This window comes from Cimex lectularius, unplaced genomic scaffold (assembly GCF_000648675.2).
Source record: "Cimex lectularius strain Harlan isolate CLEC.00 unplaced genomic scaffold, Clec_2.1 scaffold249, whole genome shotgun sequence".
Classification (NCBI taxonomy): Eukaryota; Metazoa; Arthropoda; class Insecta; order Hemiptera; family Cimicidae; genus Cimex; species Cimex lectularius.
Window position 1 is genome coordinate 156,188 of NW_019392808.1, and position 17,308 is coordinate 173,495.

The window sequence follows — 17,308 nt, forward strand, 5'->3', positions numbered from 1 at the left end:
AGATGAGAAAATTGTATCCAAGGGATCGAATTCAAGAAGTTCAAATGATTAGAGCAGCGGCGTATTGAGCCGAAGGTCTGTGTTCGAATCCCGCTCGTGACACTAAGTTTTCATCACCAAAAACCTTATGTAAAAAGAATAATTAATTTCCAACCACTATTTATTTCTATTCAAATAAGGTTATTTATTATTATCCAGCGATCGTGAGATGCGGTCTGGTGTTTGTGTTATTTATTATACTACTACAGGGTAATTTAAGTGTTTTCATATAATATATATAACTCTGTAGTAAAAATGGTGTTAGTCGATTGCTAAAGCAAAAGTATTTTTATTAACCACAGAATTTTATACAATTAAAGAATCCAACAGAGAACGCTAGAATTGAATAACAATCAAAATTTTAGAAGTTTTTTTTTACCTAGGTTAGCAACAGCAGAGATCATATGAGGCCATTACACCCTCGAGGTGCCGATGTTATTTAAAAAAGGCCATTTATGCTCGAATGCAGGGCCGCTGGATCCGATCCCGGGACCTTTACAATACAGTGATTAGCGCCTTGTCAACGACTAAACCGTTGCAGCAACCGACGCCCCACAAAATTATAGAGTTAGCTAATTGTTTCTGTCATCTTGCATTCACTAAGAGACATCTCATATTCCTAACTTTCAAAACAAATTAATTCATCAATTTAGGGGGCCATTTATGTCTTTTACATATTATTACAATTACATATTATGTGTTATATATTGGGTGGTTGTTTGGCCAACCTCCAGCAGACACTCAATCCAAGCATGACGTAAAGTTGTTGCAGACTTTGTTAACTATATACACAATAAGAGTAATTGTTAATAAGCTTTTGTCTCTAATATATTATGTAATATTGTTATTATATATTATTGTTTTTAAATTCTCAACTTTTTATTGGGGGAGGGGTCTCCTCAATCGAAGGTATACTATACCAATCATATGCTTAAAAACAGACTTTTTGTAGGACAATTTCTGGAATTGATTTAACTTTTAGCATTTTGACAATTTAGCATCTCATGTATAATATATCCATAACTTTTTATCGATAACCCAATTTTAGTCAAAGTTGCAACCCATTAAGGAGGGATATTCGATTGTTCGGTTAAATTATCCTTATAATGAGCCTACCTGAGAAAGCCATCGTCCAAAACAAATCGTGTGAAGGTGACAAATGTCAATTGTAATGATTTGCTGGGAGAAAGCGTGGCATACCGTAACAACGGCCAGGATGAAAGTTATCACATTAATTTATCACCAGTTAGCCTCTGTCGCAAAGGTCATTCAAGGACGGTTTTCGGCTACTTCGTTCGCCCCTGAATCAAGGGCGAAGAATGACCGTCACCAATCCGTGATACAGATTTACAAGGGAAAAAATAAAGAAACAGCAATCAGTTGGTTGTGAAGTCGCATTGTGACGCCAGGGCCTAGATGATCTTTTGATATAAATTGATTATCTCTGGTCTATCCATCTACACAAGACCATATATTTCGTCATAGTGAAGACAGATGACTGTTTGACAACCAAGTCTAGTTGTTATGGTTTATATTGTTAGAACATTGTTCGTCTAGCTTAGGCTCAGAACCGACCAAGGGAGATAAATTTTAAAAATTTACAAAATATATACTGTAAGTAAATAAGTGGTAACAATTGATTTCAAATTGGAAAATTATATTTTTCGCACGTTCAGACCGCAATCGCGCACACGCACAAGCAATCAAATGAACAAAAGTTTTACTGTATGATATAGCATATTCTGAGAAATAACGCAAGGATACATCTCGCCCCTTTGGAACTATATATTCTCACGGAAGTATAAAAATTATAACAATAATTTCATTATAATCATAAATATCACAATCATCAAATAAACTTCATCTACCAGCATCAATTTTTTTTATTATCTGCAAAATTGAGATTGTTTTGTTGGTCATGAAAACCAAATAAAAAATGCATTGGGGTTAAAATTTAGCCAAGTAAACGTGTAAAAGCCAGGATAATTTTATATATTTACCTTGAAAACTAACATCGTATAATCTATTATTTGGTGTAAATTATGGTGCTATATATTTTTATAGCTATCACCATCACTTTCTCGCGCTCTTTCGCTCTCACACTCACTCTTTCTCTCTCTCTCTCTCTCTCTCTCTCTCTCTCTCTCTCTCTCTCTCTTTCTTTCTCTCTCCCTCTCTCCCTCCCCTCCCTTCCTCCCTCTCACTATCATCTTTCTTTCTGCATACGATTATAGACTTACGACACAAATAGAATCAATGTATCAAAAAACCTTCTTCAAAAGTCTTCGAAATGAAACTTTCGACAATAAAAAAATGCTCATAACTGTTTTATGCATTTCGTATAATGTGAGAAGTTCAATGTTGTGCAGACTACCATCGAAGAAATCTTGCCACTACGCCTTCAGCACTAGCGCTAGGCAATCTGCAACTCCAAACGATATGACCGGCTTGTACAATACTTAATTGGTGATTTTAAGACTCCGACCTGTTAAGAATGATTGGAATGAAATTTTTTCACATTTTCTCTCACCTTTTCAAAGCAAACCTAAAAACTAAAATAAATAGTTTTCATCAATTTAATGCTATTTTAGAATTTTTGTTGTATGTTTTTGTTAATATAATGTTTTTGTTAATATAATGTTTTTGTTGTATTGTATTCTGTGTTATAAGTTTTATTATGATTTTTTTTTCGTTTTCCACAGTATTCTATACATTTACATTAGAAGAGGATTTAATTCTTAGTAGGCAAATTGTATTATAGTATGAATTTTCGTAAAGCATAAAAGATATTTTTTATTTTGTAAATACCACGTTGTATGTAAGAATCGATAAGGAGACCGAATTCTTGGCCAAAAAATCTTTTGTTATTATTATAGTAATTTTCAAATATTCATGTTTCACACACACTCTCTCTCTCTCTCTCTCTCTCTCTCTCTCTCTCTCTAACACACACACACACACACACACGCACACGCGCGCGCGCGCGCACACACACACACACACACACACACACACACACGAACTTTTTTCAAACTTTATAAACAGCATGGACTTTAACTGAATTAATTCTGTCTACTTCGTTCATTGTGAAAAAATTATTATACATTATTAGTTCTATAGAATGAAAATAATTTTGTTAAATGATCTGTAATTATTTTGTGGAATAAGATAGAATAAAATCCCCATAAACATAGATACACTTTTAAGCTAAACCTAATATGTCCATCTGGACGAACCCTGACCAATCAGTAATTTTCGCCCTAGACATTTCACCGATTCTCCGAATTACCCAATTTTACAGCATTTCGTCAATCGGCCCGCGGACAGAATCGCACTCGCGGAGTGAAATTCCACAGATGACGTCAAACCGTATCGCTTCAAAACTAAAAAAAAATATTGCCCTGATTACCACCGTTTTCGGAACAAAAAAAAACTTACGCACGTAGCTTTGAACTAACATTCTTGATTGCTCCAATTTATTCGGGGATTGTACACTTGTAACAATTGCACATACGCGTTGCAAAAATACTACATATTTCACAATTTCTATTTCATAGGTATACATAATAACGGAGAGGAACTAAAGTGTGTATGTGTTCTGTTTGCGTGTGTGTGTGTGTGTGTGTGTGTGTGTGTGTGTGTGTGTGTGTGTGAGAGAGAGAGAGAGAGAGTGAGAGAGAGAGAGAGAGAACAATAGAAGAGAGCAGGAATGAGAGAGAGAGAGAGAGATAGTATGAAAGTGATATGATGGAATATAGACTGGTATTAGAAAAATACACAAAAATGAAGTTGTAGGAAGAGGACATTGAGAGGAACAGTTCATTCCCGTATACTCGGTCATCCTAAAAAGGACTCTGAGGATCTTTAACGCCCGCACCTGGCCTATTCGGCCTTATTGGACGTTTTGATTCACAAGATGATAGCTGACGCACCTCCACATACGACAGAATAGTGTTACTGCCGCAGCATTAGTGTAGAGGTAGCTCAGCCCCGAAGGGCCAAGACAACCTCGCTCCCCGCTTGTCCATTCCAAGTGGACGGGTCTGCATTGAGCATCAAACCGTATGCCGCGCACGGGTTATTGTTAGTAAACAAACACCTGAGCCGAAATACATCAGCCCGGTCTCCCGCGCGCTCCCTTGATAGAGAAGGCCACTCTATCTCCAAGAGTATTGGGGCTTCCCTAGCGTAGAAACTTCAGGATTCGCTCCAGCTGCGGTTTTGTTTCAAGTGGAATGTCTAACCACCCCGTAGAGGAGCACCGCCTACGGTAAAAACCTCCTCTCGAGCTCAGCCTACAAATGCCATGCGTGCCTAACACACACATTGAGAGGAACAGTAAAAGTAAAAATAATCAATCATGAGTTTAAAAGAAATAAAAAATATAGACTCAGGAGGGTAACAAAGAGTGAAGCCGCCTTACCGACAAAGGGGAAATGATAAAGTTTTATTCTAATTAGTTTTATTATATAGGATATAATCTAAAGTAATCGTTTACTAAGCTTTTGCCCAAAGGACTAGCTGATAATTATTACCTTTCTTATCATGTTTTATCTAATTTTTCATTACATTTAACGTGGACAGGTATTTGAAGTAATAAAATGAGCGTACAAAAATGTTAAATAGTAAAACGTTTATTTATATGACAATTGAGAAATGAAGGGCTGTATTTTCAAGTGAGATCGAAGCGACTTGGCGAACTGGCTACCACCATCCGTAGGAGTACGGCCAGTATCCATAACCACCGTAGTATCCTCCATAATATGGCCAATAACCTTGAAAATAAATAATTAAAATTTTGAAAACCTTAGTAAACAAACAATAAATACTCACTGTAGCTGTAAGGGTAGCCGCCATAACCGTAAGGGTAGCCGCCCCATCCACCCCAACCCCAACCGCCCCAACCACCCCATCCGCCCCAACCACCACCACCCCATCCTCCGTACCCGAAGCCGTACGACTCGGAGCCTTCAAGATCTTTCTCAGGAGCTGAACGGGGTACGAGATGTTTCGGGGGTGGACCTGAGATATGCTGTGGTGGCGCGATCCTTGTTAACGTCGGTGGCCTCATGACTTTCTCAGACGGGAAAGCTGCAGCGACCAACAGCAGGGCCGACGCTAACAAGAGTGCCTATGAAAAAAAAAACCATAAGATTTCAAATTTAATTTAATACTCAAAAATTACTTTTATTTTTAAGAAAAACTTCATGCTCTATGGTATGTAATATTCATTTATTATGCAATTTAAAGAACATTAGCGACGGAAAGTCATACCATTCAAGTTACAAGGCATCAAAGGTAGCATCGACAAAAACATAATAAAAGTAGGGAATGTTAAACAAATCAACGAATGCTTAAGAGAGAGAGGTAAAATGAGTAAACAAAAGAAAGAAACAGATTGAGAGAGAATGAGAGAGAGAAGAGCAAACACGGAAAAATTATTGATAGTGCATTTCATATTTGTACTTCACTTGAAAGTTATCGTAGAAATCAGAAAAAGAGGAAAGTTGGAAAGTTGGCTTAATTGTTGGATTTTTGAAATTTTAGTTGCAACCCGATTAGTTATAGGCTCGACTTTATACTACATCATGGGGGTGTCCTTCAAAATTTGTCAAATGCGCTCAGCTGTTCTGTTACAGCGGTTTTTTTTTGGGGGGGGGGGGATCAAATCGGTCAATTGCTCTCATTGGTACACAATAACATATGGTACACCATAACATTGGTTCTGTGTGTGTGGATGTCTCTCTCTATGGAAGTTTCTTACATAAAACCACTTACAAAGGGTAACAAGATGATTTGTGTATAAATAGATATAAAGGTAGAGAGAGAGAGAGAGAGAGGAGTAACGGAAGAGAGAGAGGAGCAAGGGAAGAGTGAGAAGGAGAGAATGAGTGGAAGGGAGAGAGATAGTGAGAAGGCAGAAGGGAGACATAAAAGAATAGGAAAGAGAGAGTATGAGAAAGTGATAGAATAAGTTTGAAAATTTTAGAACAACGCAAAAAAGAAAGAATGAGAGCTAAACTTAGGCATGTTAAATTTGGTAATTATAAAGTAAAAATAGCAATAGAGAAAAACGGCTAATGACAGAAAGTAAATGGTCTAAAAGAAAACGAAAAAATAAGCAGCATTAAGAAATGTTAAATAACGATCTTAATTGAAACCCATCACATTAAATTTAAATCTTGAACTATGATTTACAAGGTAAGTTTTGAGATTATCCTTCAGTTTGTTTAAATTGAGCAAAAAAGCGCACTTACTAAGTTTTTCGACGCCATTTCGAGTCGTAATTCCGATGTCTCCTAGAGGTAAGCTGTTCTGGGAATGTTTGACGAATTGGTTGACAACTGCAATTTATACCGTCATTTTAACTTCCCAGGGATCGCCCTTTTGCTACGTCAATAAGGAACTCTCCAGAGCTCCGGAAGGAAGCTCAAGGACTGGGTTAATTATCGGGCCAAGGGGTTACCCACTCTTCGGATCCTCCCTGACACCCTGTATAATGCTTGGGTAATTCGCCAGTCACAATGACAGCGGTCGTTATCCGTGGAAACAGGACATCAATTGGATCTTTATTACAGTGATTTGCAGCTCATTCTTCAGGGGCAGCCAGATAGGGCGCCGCGACCGATGTCATTCCAACTCTACCTGCTTACCGTTGTGCCCAGCTTTCCCACGGCAATTCGTAAGTTCACCTAATGACTTTAAACGTTTGTTTATTTTATTTTGATCAATCAGAATACTTAACGTTGTCCCATGAATTGTAAAGACCAGCATCGTATTAAATTAAAATTTGCTCAAGCAAAGGATTTTTTTTTATAAATTTCGTCATCAGATCTGTCCATAAACTACAACTCTCAACTGTACAATTTGCCCGAAAAAATAGTATAATTTTTTGCAAAGATGAAGTTAAATTACGTTACATTGTTACCTTTTTTCCACCTCTCTATGTTCCAATTGGCGTTTTTCGATTTATCTTGAACTAAGTTCCTGGTTCAACATTGAACAGCTGTCAAGCTTGGGATAAACTGACAATGTGTTCAATGTTGGACGTCGTTCATTTCATAATATAACCATTAATATTATGGCATAACATAATCAAAAGGCGTGTTTCCGCAATACTCTTGAATAATTTTTGTTCACACTTTTCAATAAAAATTGATAAACCACATTTTTCGATCCATTTCTATCTTCATTTTGTTTTTCTAATCAGCAATTCTATTAGGAAAGAACTGACCGCACCTCCTCTCGCATACTTATTTATATTATTCAGAAATCGTGAGATGCGGTCTGGTGTGAGTAGGTTTCGAGAAAAACATTTTCTTTATCGTGCCAACGTTTCGATCTTTATTGAGATCTTCTTCAGGGCCTGGGATTTAAAAACATTGTTTAAATTTAACCTATATGTATTTGTTAAATTTAAACAATGTTTGTAAATCCCAGGCCCTGAAGATGATCTCAATAAAGATCGAAACGTTGGCACGATAAAGAAAATGTTTTTCTGAAACCTACATCACACCAGACCGCATCTCACGATTTCTGAACAATTATCGATTAACGGTCACTAATCATCATACACTTATTTATATTCGTCAAGTTGCTTCATCATTAGGCTCGACGTTCATCAAATTGGCTACTAATCCTAGATAATAGAAAAACGTCTTCATTTTACAATAGTGGATCCAGTAATTTACATTTATTTGACAATATAACTAAAACATTTTCTCTCCAATCTGCATTACTTTTCAAAATTATATAAGTCGTTGATTGCAAAAGAAGTAAGTAAGGCTCACATAATAATAATTCTAAAAGTTTTAACAAAATGTTTTATTACGATTATCATAAATGTGAACAACTTTTATGCCAAAGACGACATACAGCATTGCTCTCGAATCCGATGTGTAAAGAAAAGTCTTGATTTTGCAATAATCAGTCCTGCAATTCAAAAGAATATAGAGCTTAGGAGAAAATTCTAATAATTTTAGACTCTTTTGTTTTTCAATTTATTTTAAAAAATTGAACTGAATTTGAACAACAAAAGTTAAATTAAAGACCGAGCTCACGGCAGCTGTCGATTTTTTAAAAGAATAACGTTTTAAAAATTTATTTAGCTGCCACCAACGAAATTAGGCCTAATGAAGAAGTCCCCAAGAACTTTGAAATATGTTCGGAGTGTGAAAACATTGTGGGCTATGAACCTGAGCTTTATTCTTGATATTACTAAATATTGTGTTAATTCAAAGTAATAAAGCTTAAAGATATGGACACCATTCATCACCTTAAATAAAAGTTTTTCAGAAAGTTCATATACTGACCAAAAATTTGTATACTTATAATTTATTAATGCTTTACGCAAATAATCATCCGTGCTTGTTTAGACCTCGCTCGTTGTGAAAGGCTGTCAATGAACTTTATGGACTATGGATCAATTGACTGGGTCTCTCGCTTGTCATCTTTCAATCGTTTGAATGGTTTCGTTATCTTGCATTGTCAGAATATTAATTTCATCTATTTTTTCCTGAAGACAGTCAAAAAAATTGTTGTTATTGATTAGCAATGGGTTAATAACGATTCTCCTTGAGTTACTCGTTAGTACGTTCCATACAATATGAATTTGCCAACCACATAGGATATTTAATTAAATTTCATAATGACATCTTCTAGAAGGACTTCCTAGTGCTAATCATTCGATCTCTGCCTGAGGCCTATGCTAATATGTCATATAATAACGATGGTAGCATATCCGTGTATAGGAGACAAGAAGTCCCACGGTCTATCGAACACGCAAATCTTCGCCCTGTCACGTTCAATAACCCGCTGAATACGAGCATTAAATAAATAAATATTTATTGACATAGTAATGTCCGTAGTCAGCTTAATGAAAAATGTGACCCAAAGAAATAAATAAAAACAAGGGTCGAACAAGATAGGACCAACTTTATTGGTATGAATAAGTTCTTTAAACGACAAAACTTTAGCAGTGAACTGAGAACGCGTATGATGAGATGCTGCATATTCCCAGTTCTATTGTATGATTGTGAGAGAAGTACAATTGATCCCAGAAAAGAATAAAAAGAATAGAAACATTTGAAATGGCTTTATTTTTTTTTTTGTCACAATTTCATGGGTTCAAAGGCAACAAGTAAAGAAGTGCTGAATAGAATGAATAAAAGTAAAGAACTAATGACATCTCTGAAAGAGAGAAAACTAAAATAACTGGGACATATCGTCCATGGCGGACGTTACATACTACTTAAGCAAATCATGGAAGGAAAACTGGTGGGAAAAAGATCCTTAAGAAGTAGACAAACTTCTTGGGTTAAAAATTTCAGTTCATTAGTGGAACTTTTCCAGTGGTGATTGCAAATGTTTAAACTCAAACAGCTATACGGATCGCCAACCTTCGAAAGATGATTTCGGCATAGGAAGAAGAATGTCTGCCATAAATCGTTTGTATATAAGTTTTTTATATAATGAGTATAACAAAATAATATTTATTAGAAAACTAATACATTCCACTGAGAAAAACTTATGCTTTTATTATAGCCATAACAATTCACGTTAGAGAAGAAAATACGTTATATTTATAATTATTCTCTGTCTCTCTCTCTCTCTCTCTCTCTCTCTCTCTCTCTCTCTCTCTCTCTCTCTCTGTCNGAGAGAGAGAGAGAGAGAGAGAGAGAGAGATGTGGATCTCACTCTCTCTCTTTCTCTCGCTCTGGCTCTCTCACTCTCTCTATCTTTCTCTCTGAAAGTTTCTCCTATTAAAACACCTATAAAGAGGGAAAATGTAAAAAAACCTTTATATATAAAATTTGTAAAAATCCAAAGGATTTATGAATTTTTAACTGAAACAGCGTACATCTGAGAAAAATATTAAACCTTGCTAATGCAGTCTTAATATGAATATTTTTTATTGCAATAAAATTATTTGCGAATCTTAAAGGATGCTTAAAACGAATTTAAACGTCTTTATAAATCATATTTTTGAGCTACTTCCTTAGGATCGTCTTTTAGTTTTTGTATGATTTTATATATCTAATCTCATTGAATACATTTCTGCGCATTATTTTGTTATCATCATAATAGCTCACACTCACACACACACATTCTCTCTCTTTCTCTTTCTCTCTCTACCTACCTGCCTATCTATCTATGTATCTCTCTCCCTAATAAATAAACAACGAAAAATATAAACCTTAAATAAATTAAACAAAATTTTGTTTTTAGTTTGTTTAATTTTGTATTACATTGTTAAGCTATTTATATTATATGTACTATGAACGTCTTATACTGTACATTATATATATATATTNCTCTCACTCACTCACTCACTCACCCCCTTCCTCACTTTTCCTCTCCTACTCACTCCCGCCCTTTTTCTCTCTTTTCTATTTGCTCTCCATTTTTTACTTCTCTTTTCTCTTATTTTTTCTTGTTGTCTTAATTTATGCCTCGGTTCTCTCTTTTTTACTCTTTATTTTTCCCTCTCCCTCTCACTCATCCCTCACTTTTCCAGGACATAATAAAGTTTTTCGTTCTTTCTCTCTCTCTCTCTCTCACTCTCTCTCTCTCTCTCTCTCTCTCTCTCTCTCTCTCTCTCTCTCTCTCTCTCTCTCTCTCTCTCTCTCTCTGTTTTTCTCTTGTGCATTCACTCTATCTTTGAGTTTGTCTCTCTCTCTCTCTCTATCTATCTATCTATCTATCTCTATCTCTCTTTGCGCTTTCCCTCTATCTGTGTGTTTGTCTCTCTTTCTTTCACTCTCTCTCCTTCCTCTCTTTTCTATTCTCACTATCTATTTATGTATGTATCTATCTTCCCCTCTCTCTTTCACTCCTTCTCAAACTCACACACACATATTCTTTCTCTCTCTCTGGCTCTCTCTCTCTCTCTCTCTCTCTCTCTCTCTCTCTCTCTCTCTCTCTCTCTCCCTTTCATTCTCCCTTTCTGCCTCTTTTTGTCGTTAAATGTAAAAGAGATCCTCTTTCCAATGTTCATCAGTTAATAGCTAGATTTAATTTTCACTGCACATGAATTGCCGTTAGTACATGAAAATTGATTTTATATTTATAATAGATTCATTATTTGTTATTATATTCATATCATTTTTCCGAAAAAACAAACGTGAGTTCAAATTCTCGTCCGTGGCTAGCAGCTTTTAAATTTAGATAGAAAGAACATGTGTGCCAGAGATAGTAATAATAATTATTGATTAATTTATGTTTTCACTAGACGCAAGGACAAGAATGGAAGTTATCTTTTTGTTAACTGCATGGCTCTGTATTTATCGAAATCTTGTAATCACACAAAAAATAAATAGGTTTCAGGCACAACGCACCGCTGCAAATTTGCTCTGGATAAAAAATAAGACTTTAGACATCCAAAATTGTTGTGAAAGTAGTCCTTTCCATAGTATTTTTTCCTCGAAATCGACTCTTCTCACCAGAAAAACGCCCGAAGGCGATGGTTTCAATTGGAACAATGGCCATTCTTTTTGTCCAAAGTTCAGGTTCGCTCCAACGCTTTCTGCATACGCACGTGAACTTTCCAAAAGATCGCTTTTCCTTTGGGTTTTTGGGTTTTTGGGTTTCCTTTAGGTTAGGGTTAGGAAAGGTTAATGATTTAGTAATGATAAATAAGTATTAGTATTTTTTTCATCGAAATCGACTCTTCTTACCAGAAAAACGGTTTTAGAAAAACGGCTTCTTACAAAATTTAGTCATTGAAATTAATAATTTAGTATTACTTGAACTATTTTTTAATAACTACTCAACATTTATCATTTGTTATTATGCTAGGTGGTTCGCTATGTGATGGAAAAAACGGGGCGATAGCTGTACACTGCCGCAAAAATAAGATTTCTAACTCAGTCAGTCCAAATTATACGATTGTTTAATTATTTGCAGAAAAACGAACACACAAATTTTCTTACTTCAATAAAAAAATTAGTCTTTTTCAAAATATGCCTTAAATTGTATAATGTGTGAACCCTAGCGGATAAAATTGAAATATAAAATTTAAACACTGGAGTAACTTTGTGGAATTTCAAACACTCACGCTGGCAAAACTTCTTAGACATTGGAAATTGTCACTAAAACAGCTTCGTTTTCTAAGCATTGGAACCGTATGTTTTTTTGTTTTGTTTTTTTCTCGAAGGAGTATGGTAGATCAAAACCCCCTAAAACACCCTTTATCATGGAAAAAATCAAAGATTTGAGCCAAGAGCAAGATTTTATGATGAAAGAATATATTTATTGTATGAAAAACTAAATCCTAAACATTAAAATTTAAAAAAAAAAAATTTCATACAAAATATAAAATATCTTCTAATACAGAACTGATCATACCTTAGAAATACTACAACACTTTACAACAGAGGTAACAGAGATCCCTCTACAATCTACGATTTAACCAAATTAGTGTGTAAACTATTTCTAAAGCAGGGCAAATAAAATAAATTTGAATATATAATGTGAGTCATATTATACGGTAAATTTTAATATAGCAAATTTACAGCTTTTATTTATTTATTTTTAATAGTGGGCTTCTGCCTTATTAAGATTATATGGTAAATCAAATCCCCCTAAAACACCCTGTATCATGGGAAAAATTAAAGTTTTGAGCGAAGAGCGAGATTTTATGATGATGAAAGAATATTTATTGCATGAAAAACTAAATCCTAAACATTAAAATAAAAAATAAAAAAAGATCTTTTATACAAAATATAAAATATCCTCTAATACAGAAAATATCATACCTTAGGAATATTACAACACTTTACAACAGAGGTTCCCACTACCATCTACAATTTAACCAAATTAATGTGTAAATTATTTCTAAAGCAGAAAAAAGAAAATAAATTTTAATATATAACGAGAGTGATATTCTTAGGTCAATTTTAAGCTTTTATTTTTTTTAATGATGGACTTACTACTACTACTATTGTCTTTATGCTTTAATATATATACAAAATTTACAAATCGGCAGTATATATTACACAGCAAGATAGACGTTCCTCATGGTTTAAAACCGTCCGAGGGAGTCTAGCACATAAACTTATATAACTAAAATCTCTCTTCTTAGTATTTACAAGTAATTATAATTAGTATTTATAAAAGGAATATATACTTTCTTCAAAACTTTCAGTAATGTAATAATAGAACATAATTATATAATAATAACTAAAACATGATTGCAAATATATACATCTCTTATTTATGATTACCTATATTTTTGGGAGAAGGGGAAAAACAAACTTGTCAGGGGGTGGCATATCCTGCAATTTAAAAGAAGCGATGATCGGCATATGATCAGGATGAATTTGAACGTCTACTTTGAAGTCACTCACATGGGGTAGTAAATCTAAATTATTACACGCTAAATCTATCACTGAACTATCTGCACCCCCTACATAAATGACTTCACCATCAATATCGCCATCCATTCTGCAATTTAATATTACATAACGAAAATTATCAAGTATTTCCAATATCTTTTTTCCATTTATATTTACCGTTACATCTTTGGAATTTCTGCTCGAGTTAATCAATTTATCATTACTGGTGAAGTATTTTTCTGGGATTTGCTGCCAGGTACCGATTCTAGCCTTAAAAACTCTAATCATAACAATATTTAAATCATTATTATCTCATACTAAATTAAACAGTCTGTTGAAATGCGTGTTCCATTTATTATAGTTTAAGTATACTGGATAGATGTACATTCAAAAATTATTTGTTTTAACATTTAACATATCTATGTTTTTAATTTTACAAAAAGAAATATACCTTACTGCCACAGTTCTTACATTAACCAGCTATACCAAATTTCGCCTCTTTTGTTGCTGGGATTCATAATAGCTGGAAATCTTGAAAGGTTGAGGAATATTCCTCTTGATCCTTAGCCTCTATGAAGCTCTCAAAGAGGAGAACAATGTCGAAATTCTTGAGGTAGTTAAAAAAAAGTTAATGATGGACTTATGGCTTATTATTATTGTATGGTAGATCAAATCCCCCTAAAACACTTTTATCATGGAAAGAATTTTTATTACATGAAAAACTAAATGCTAAACATTAAATTAAAAAAAATAATTATGTTTTTCATACAAAAAAAAAGAATGATCACTAACACAAAAAGAATAATACCTTAGGAATACTGCAGCACTCTACTATCGGCAAGTTTTACCAAATTAGTGAGTAAATTATTTCTAAAGCAGAATAAAATTTTAATATATAATGAGAGTCATGGTATGGAGAGTTATGATAAATTTTAAGATAGTAAGTTTACATTTTTTATTTTTTTAATGTTGGGCTTACAATAACAATTATCACAGTGCCCTCAAGACCACCGTCTTTCTTTAAACAATTTTCATTGCTTTTTCCTTTTACTTTTTAGGTAAAAATATGCCTAATAAGACGAGGAGACCTCGGTTTTTTTCGCGTCTTTTATGCCTCGGGGCCCGCCCGAGTAATTGATTCGAGAAGGAAGCCGAACGGCGACAACGTGTGAACTGGGCCAAGGGGTCATACGAGGACCGTTCTCGGGTCACAGATGAATGACTGTCCTTGCCGGGCTTTGTTCCGCTTACCAGAAGTCCTTGGAGATGGAAAGTCAACCCCCGGTTAAACAGCGGTCGACAAATTAACGAGGCAAAAACCTGATAATTGTGGAGACGCTAACAATTTTTTTTATCTCTTAATAGCATGTATCAAAACATTTCATCATGAACAGAAATTTACTTTTATACTTCTACTGCCCATAGGTATTCTACAAGACTAAAATTATATGCCTATACAAAAATACCGACTGATTGTATACAATAAAATGGAAACTCTACTATCTGCATTACAAAAATAATTGAGGTACGTATTATTAATGTTGACACTAGGTGTTGGTCTACATGTCTGTGAATTTATACTGAACCGGCACTGGGCTACTTAGTGGGTCCGTCTTCCCTCGCGGGTTTATTAAACTACTCGAACTTGTTTCGTCGTCGCGCCATCTTCAATGAGGAACTCTGAATATTTTCAAGGAAATTTAATTAGTACGCTCAAAACATTGCTTATATGTCAGTCGTCCATAAGCGCCTAACTCACATCTACCGGAAGGGATGTCTATTATTTCACACGTTCAAAAAATTGGTATAAAACTGAATAAGACAACTTTAATTGATCTCCAAAATTCACTCACCCAATCCGACTTAGATACTTATTTGCAATTTACGAAGATTTAATATTTCATTGTAATGCGCTGTTGTACACAAGTTTTACTTCTGAAATGCTCACAGATGAGAATGCACTTACCGCTAAATACGCAGATCACACCGCCATAGTAACATGTCATCCCTCTTCTTTTTAAGCTTCAATTATGTTACAAAAACCTCACATCAATTGAAAAATGAGCAATCTTTGGATAATAAAGTTTAACGGCGGCGTCGGTGGCCGCAATGGTTTAGGCGTTGACACGGCGCTCATCATCCAGCGGTCTTGCAATCGAAACCGACTTACTTACAAATGGGCTTTTTTTCGAAAACACCAGCACCCCAAGGATTTGTATGACCTCTGCTGTTGCGAACCCTCGTAAAAAATAATTTAAAAAAAAAAGTTTAACCCTTCAAAGTCACCACATATGACTTTTACTCCGCCGTTTGACTTGTCCTAGCAAGTCAAAGCATATACTTATTCAATGAACCTGTTCCTCAATCCGACAAAGTTAACTGTTTGGACTTTTTGATAAAAGACAACCTTGGAATCCTCGCACGCAATTAAAAAAAGAGAACTCAACAAAAGATTTAAAATGTTTTATTGCCTACTTAACCGACAATCAAAATTGCGGATTAAAATTTATTAATTAAAATCAAAAGTTTTGACATACATAGACACTCAAACCGTCTGCCAAGTTTTTGGATCGGCCAAATATTCCAATATTCAAAGATTGCAAACTTTTCAATCCAAAATTTTTAAAATTAATTGTATCTGCCCCTTTTTACATAAACAATAACAGAAATCTTCACAGGCCAACAGTTTTTTCATCCATCAAAACATGTTATAGAAGTTTTCATGGTAAATTACAAAATCTCACTAAAACACGAATACGATTATTCCGTCCCCCACAATTACCACAGATACGTCTGAAAACAATTTGGATAAGAGATCTCTTAAATTAATAATAACATTTTATTAATCCAGAGCGGCTGCCAATGGGTAGCTTTCTCTATAACACCCGTAATACCACAATCATAAATTGAAATCCAATCTGTTGGTTGTGTATAATACATGTACAATTTTAGATTAAAAAAATGAAGTCACAAAAATATTTACATGTAATTATGAACTACTTGGAAACTAATGTTGCCTACACGTGTTATTAAAATTTCATATTAAAAATTATGATTATTTTTAGTAAATTTTCCTACCCACCTAGTACGTCACGAACTCGTCCTACAACACGAAACTTTATCAGTACTATTTATTTTCTTTATATTTAGAACAGTTTTCTTTAAAATAATATTGTTTTTTAATTGTCGCAATGTCTGTACAAGCATTGAAAAAGAAGTATTGTACGCTTTGAAAGGGAGAACAAAGGTTTTACATTTTCAAACAATATTTAGCCCTGGAAATTTCAACGGCACGCAAATACCACTAATTAAACGCCTACTAAATGCCAGTCGGACCAATGACCATGTCTAGGACTTATGGATCCTGTGGTGAAATTAATTGTGGGACCTCTTTGTCATCTGTGGGTCCTTGGCCTAACAGTCGAAGGGACAATAAGGACTCGGTTGGTTTCACTTTATAATAGTCGCCAATTTAAGGCCTACAAAAAAAAATTATTGACGTTAGAATACCTCATATTTATAAACAGAAAACAAATTGTTGGCCAAATTGAACCGGTGTTAAAATGTGCTTCTAAAATACGGCTGGTAGAATAGGTAATCTGATTTGTAAGGGATAAATTAAAATTATTTTACTATGCCAGAACAAAATATTTTATAAATAAAAGATTGGTTAAAAAACAGTCAAAATGGATGAGGAGGAGCTCGCAGGATCTAGAAAATGCTTTCCCAAGTCACAAGAAATAAACACCAATCCCAAATAAAAATAATATAATAGCCAAAATTTAAAAAAAGCTACAGTAATTTTTTGTTGTAATTAATTTTTTATCCTGAAATCAGGAATTCTATGCATCATTATGATGGAAAAATATTTTATTAATTATTTTATACATATATTATCATTTAACGAGAATAAATCTGTAATCTTTAAAATGATC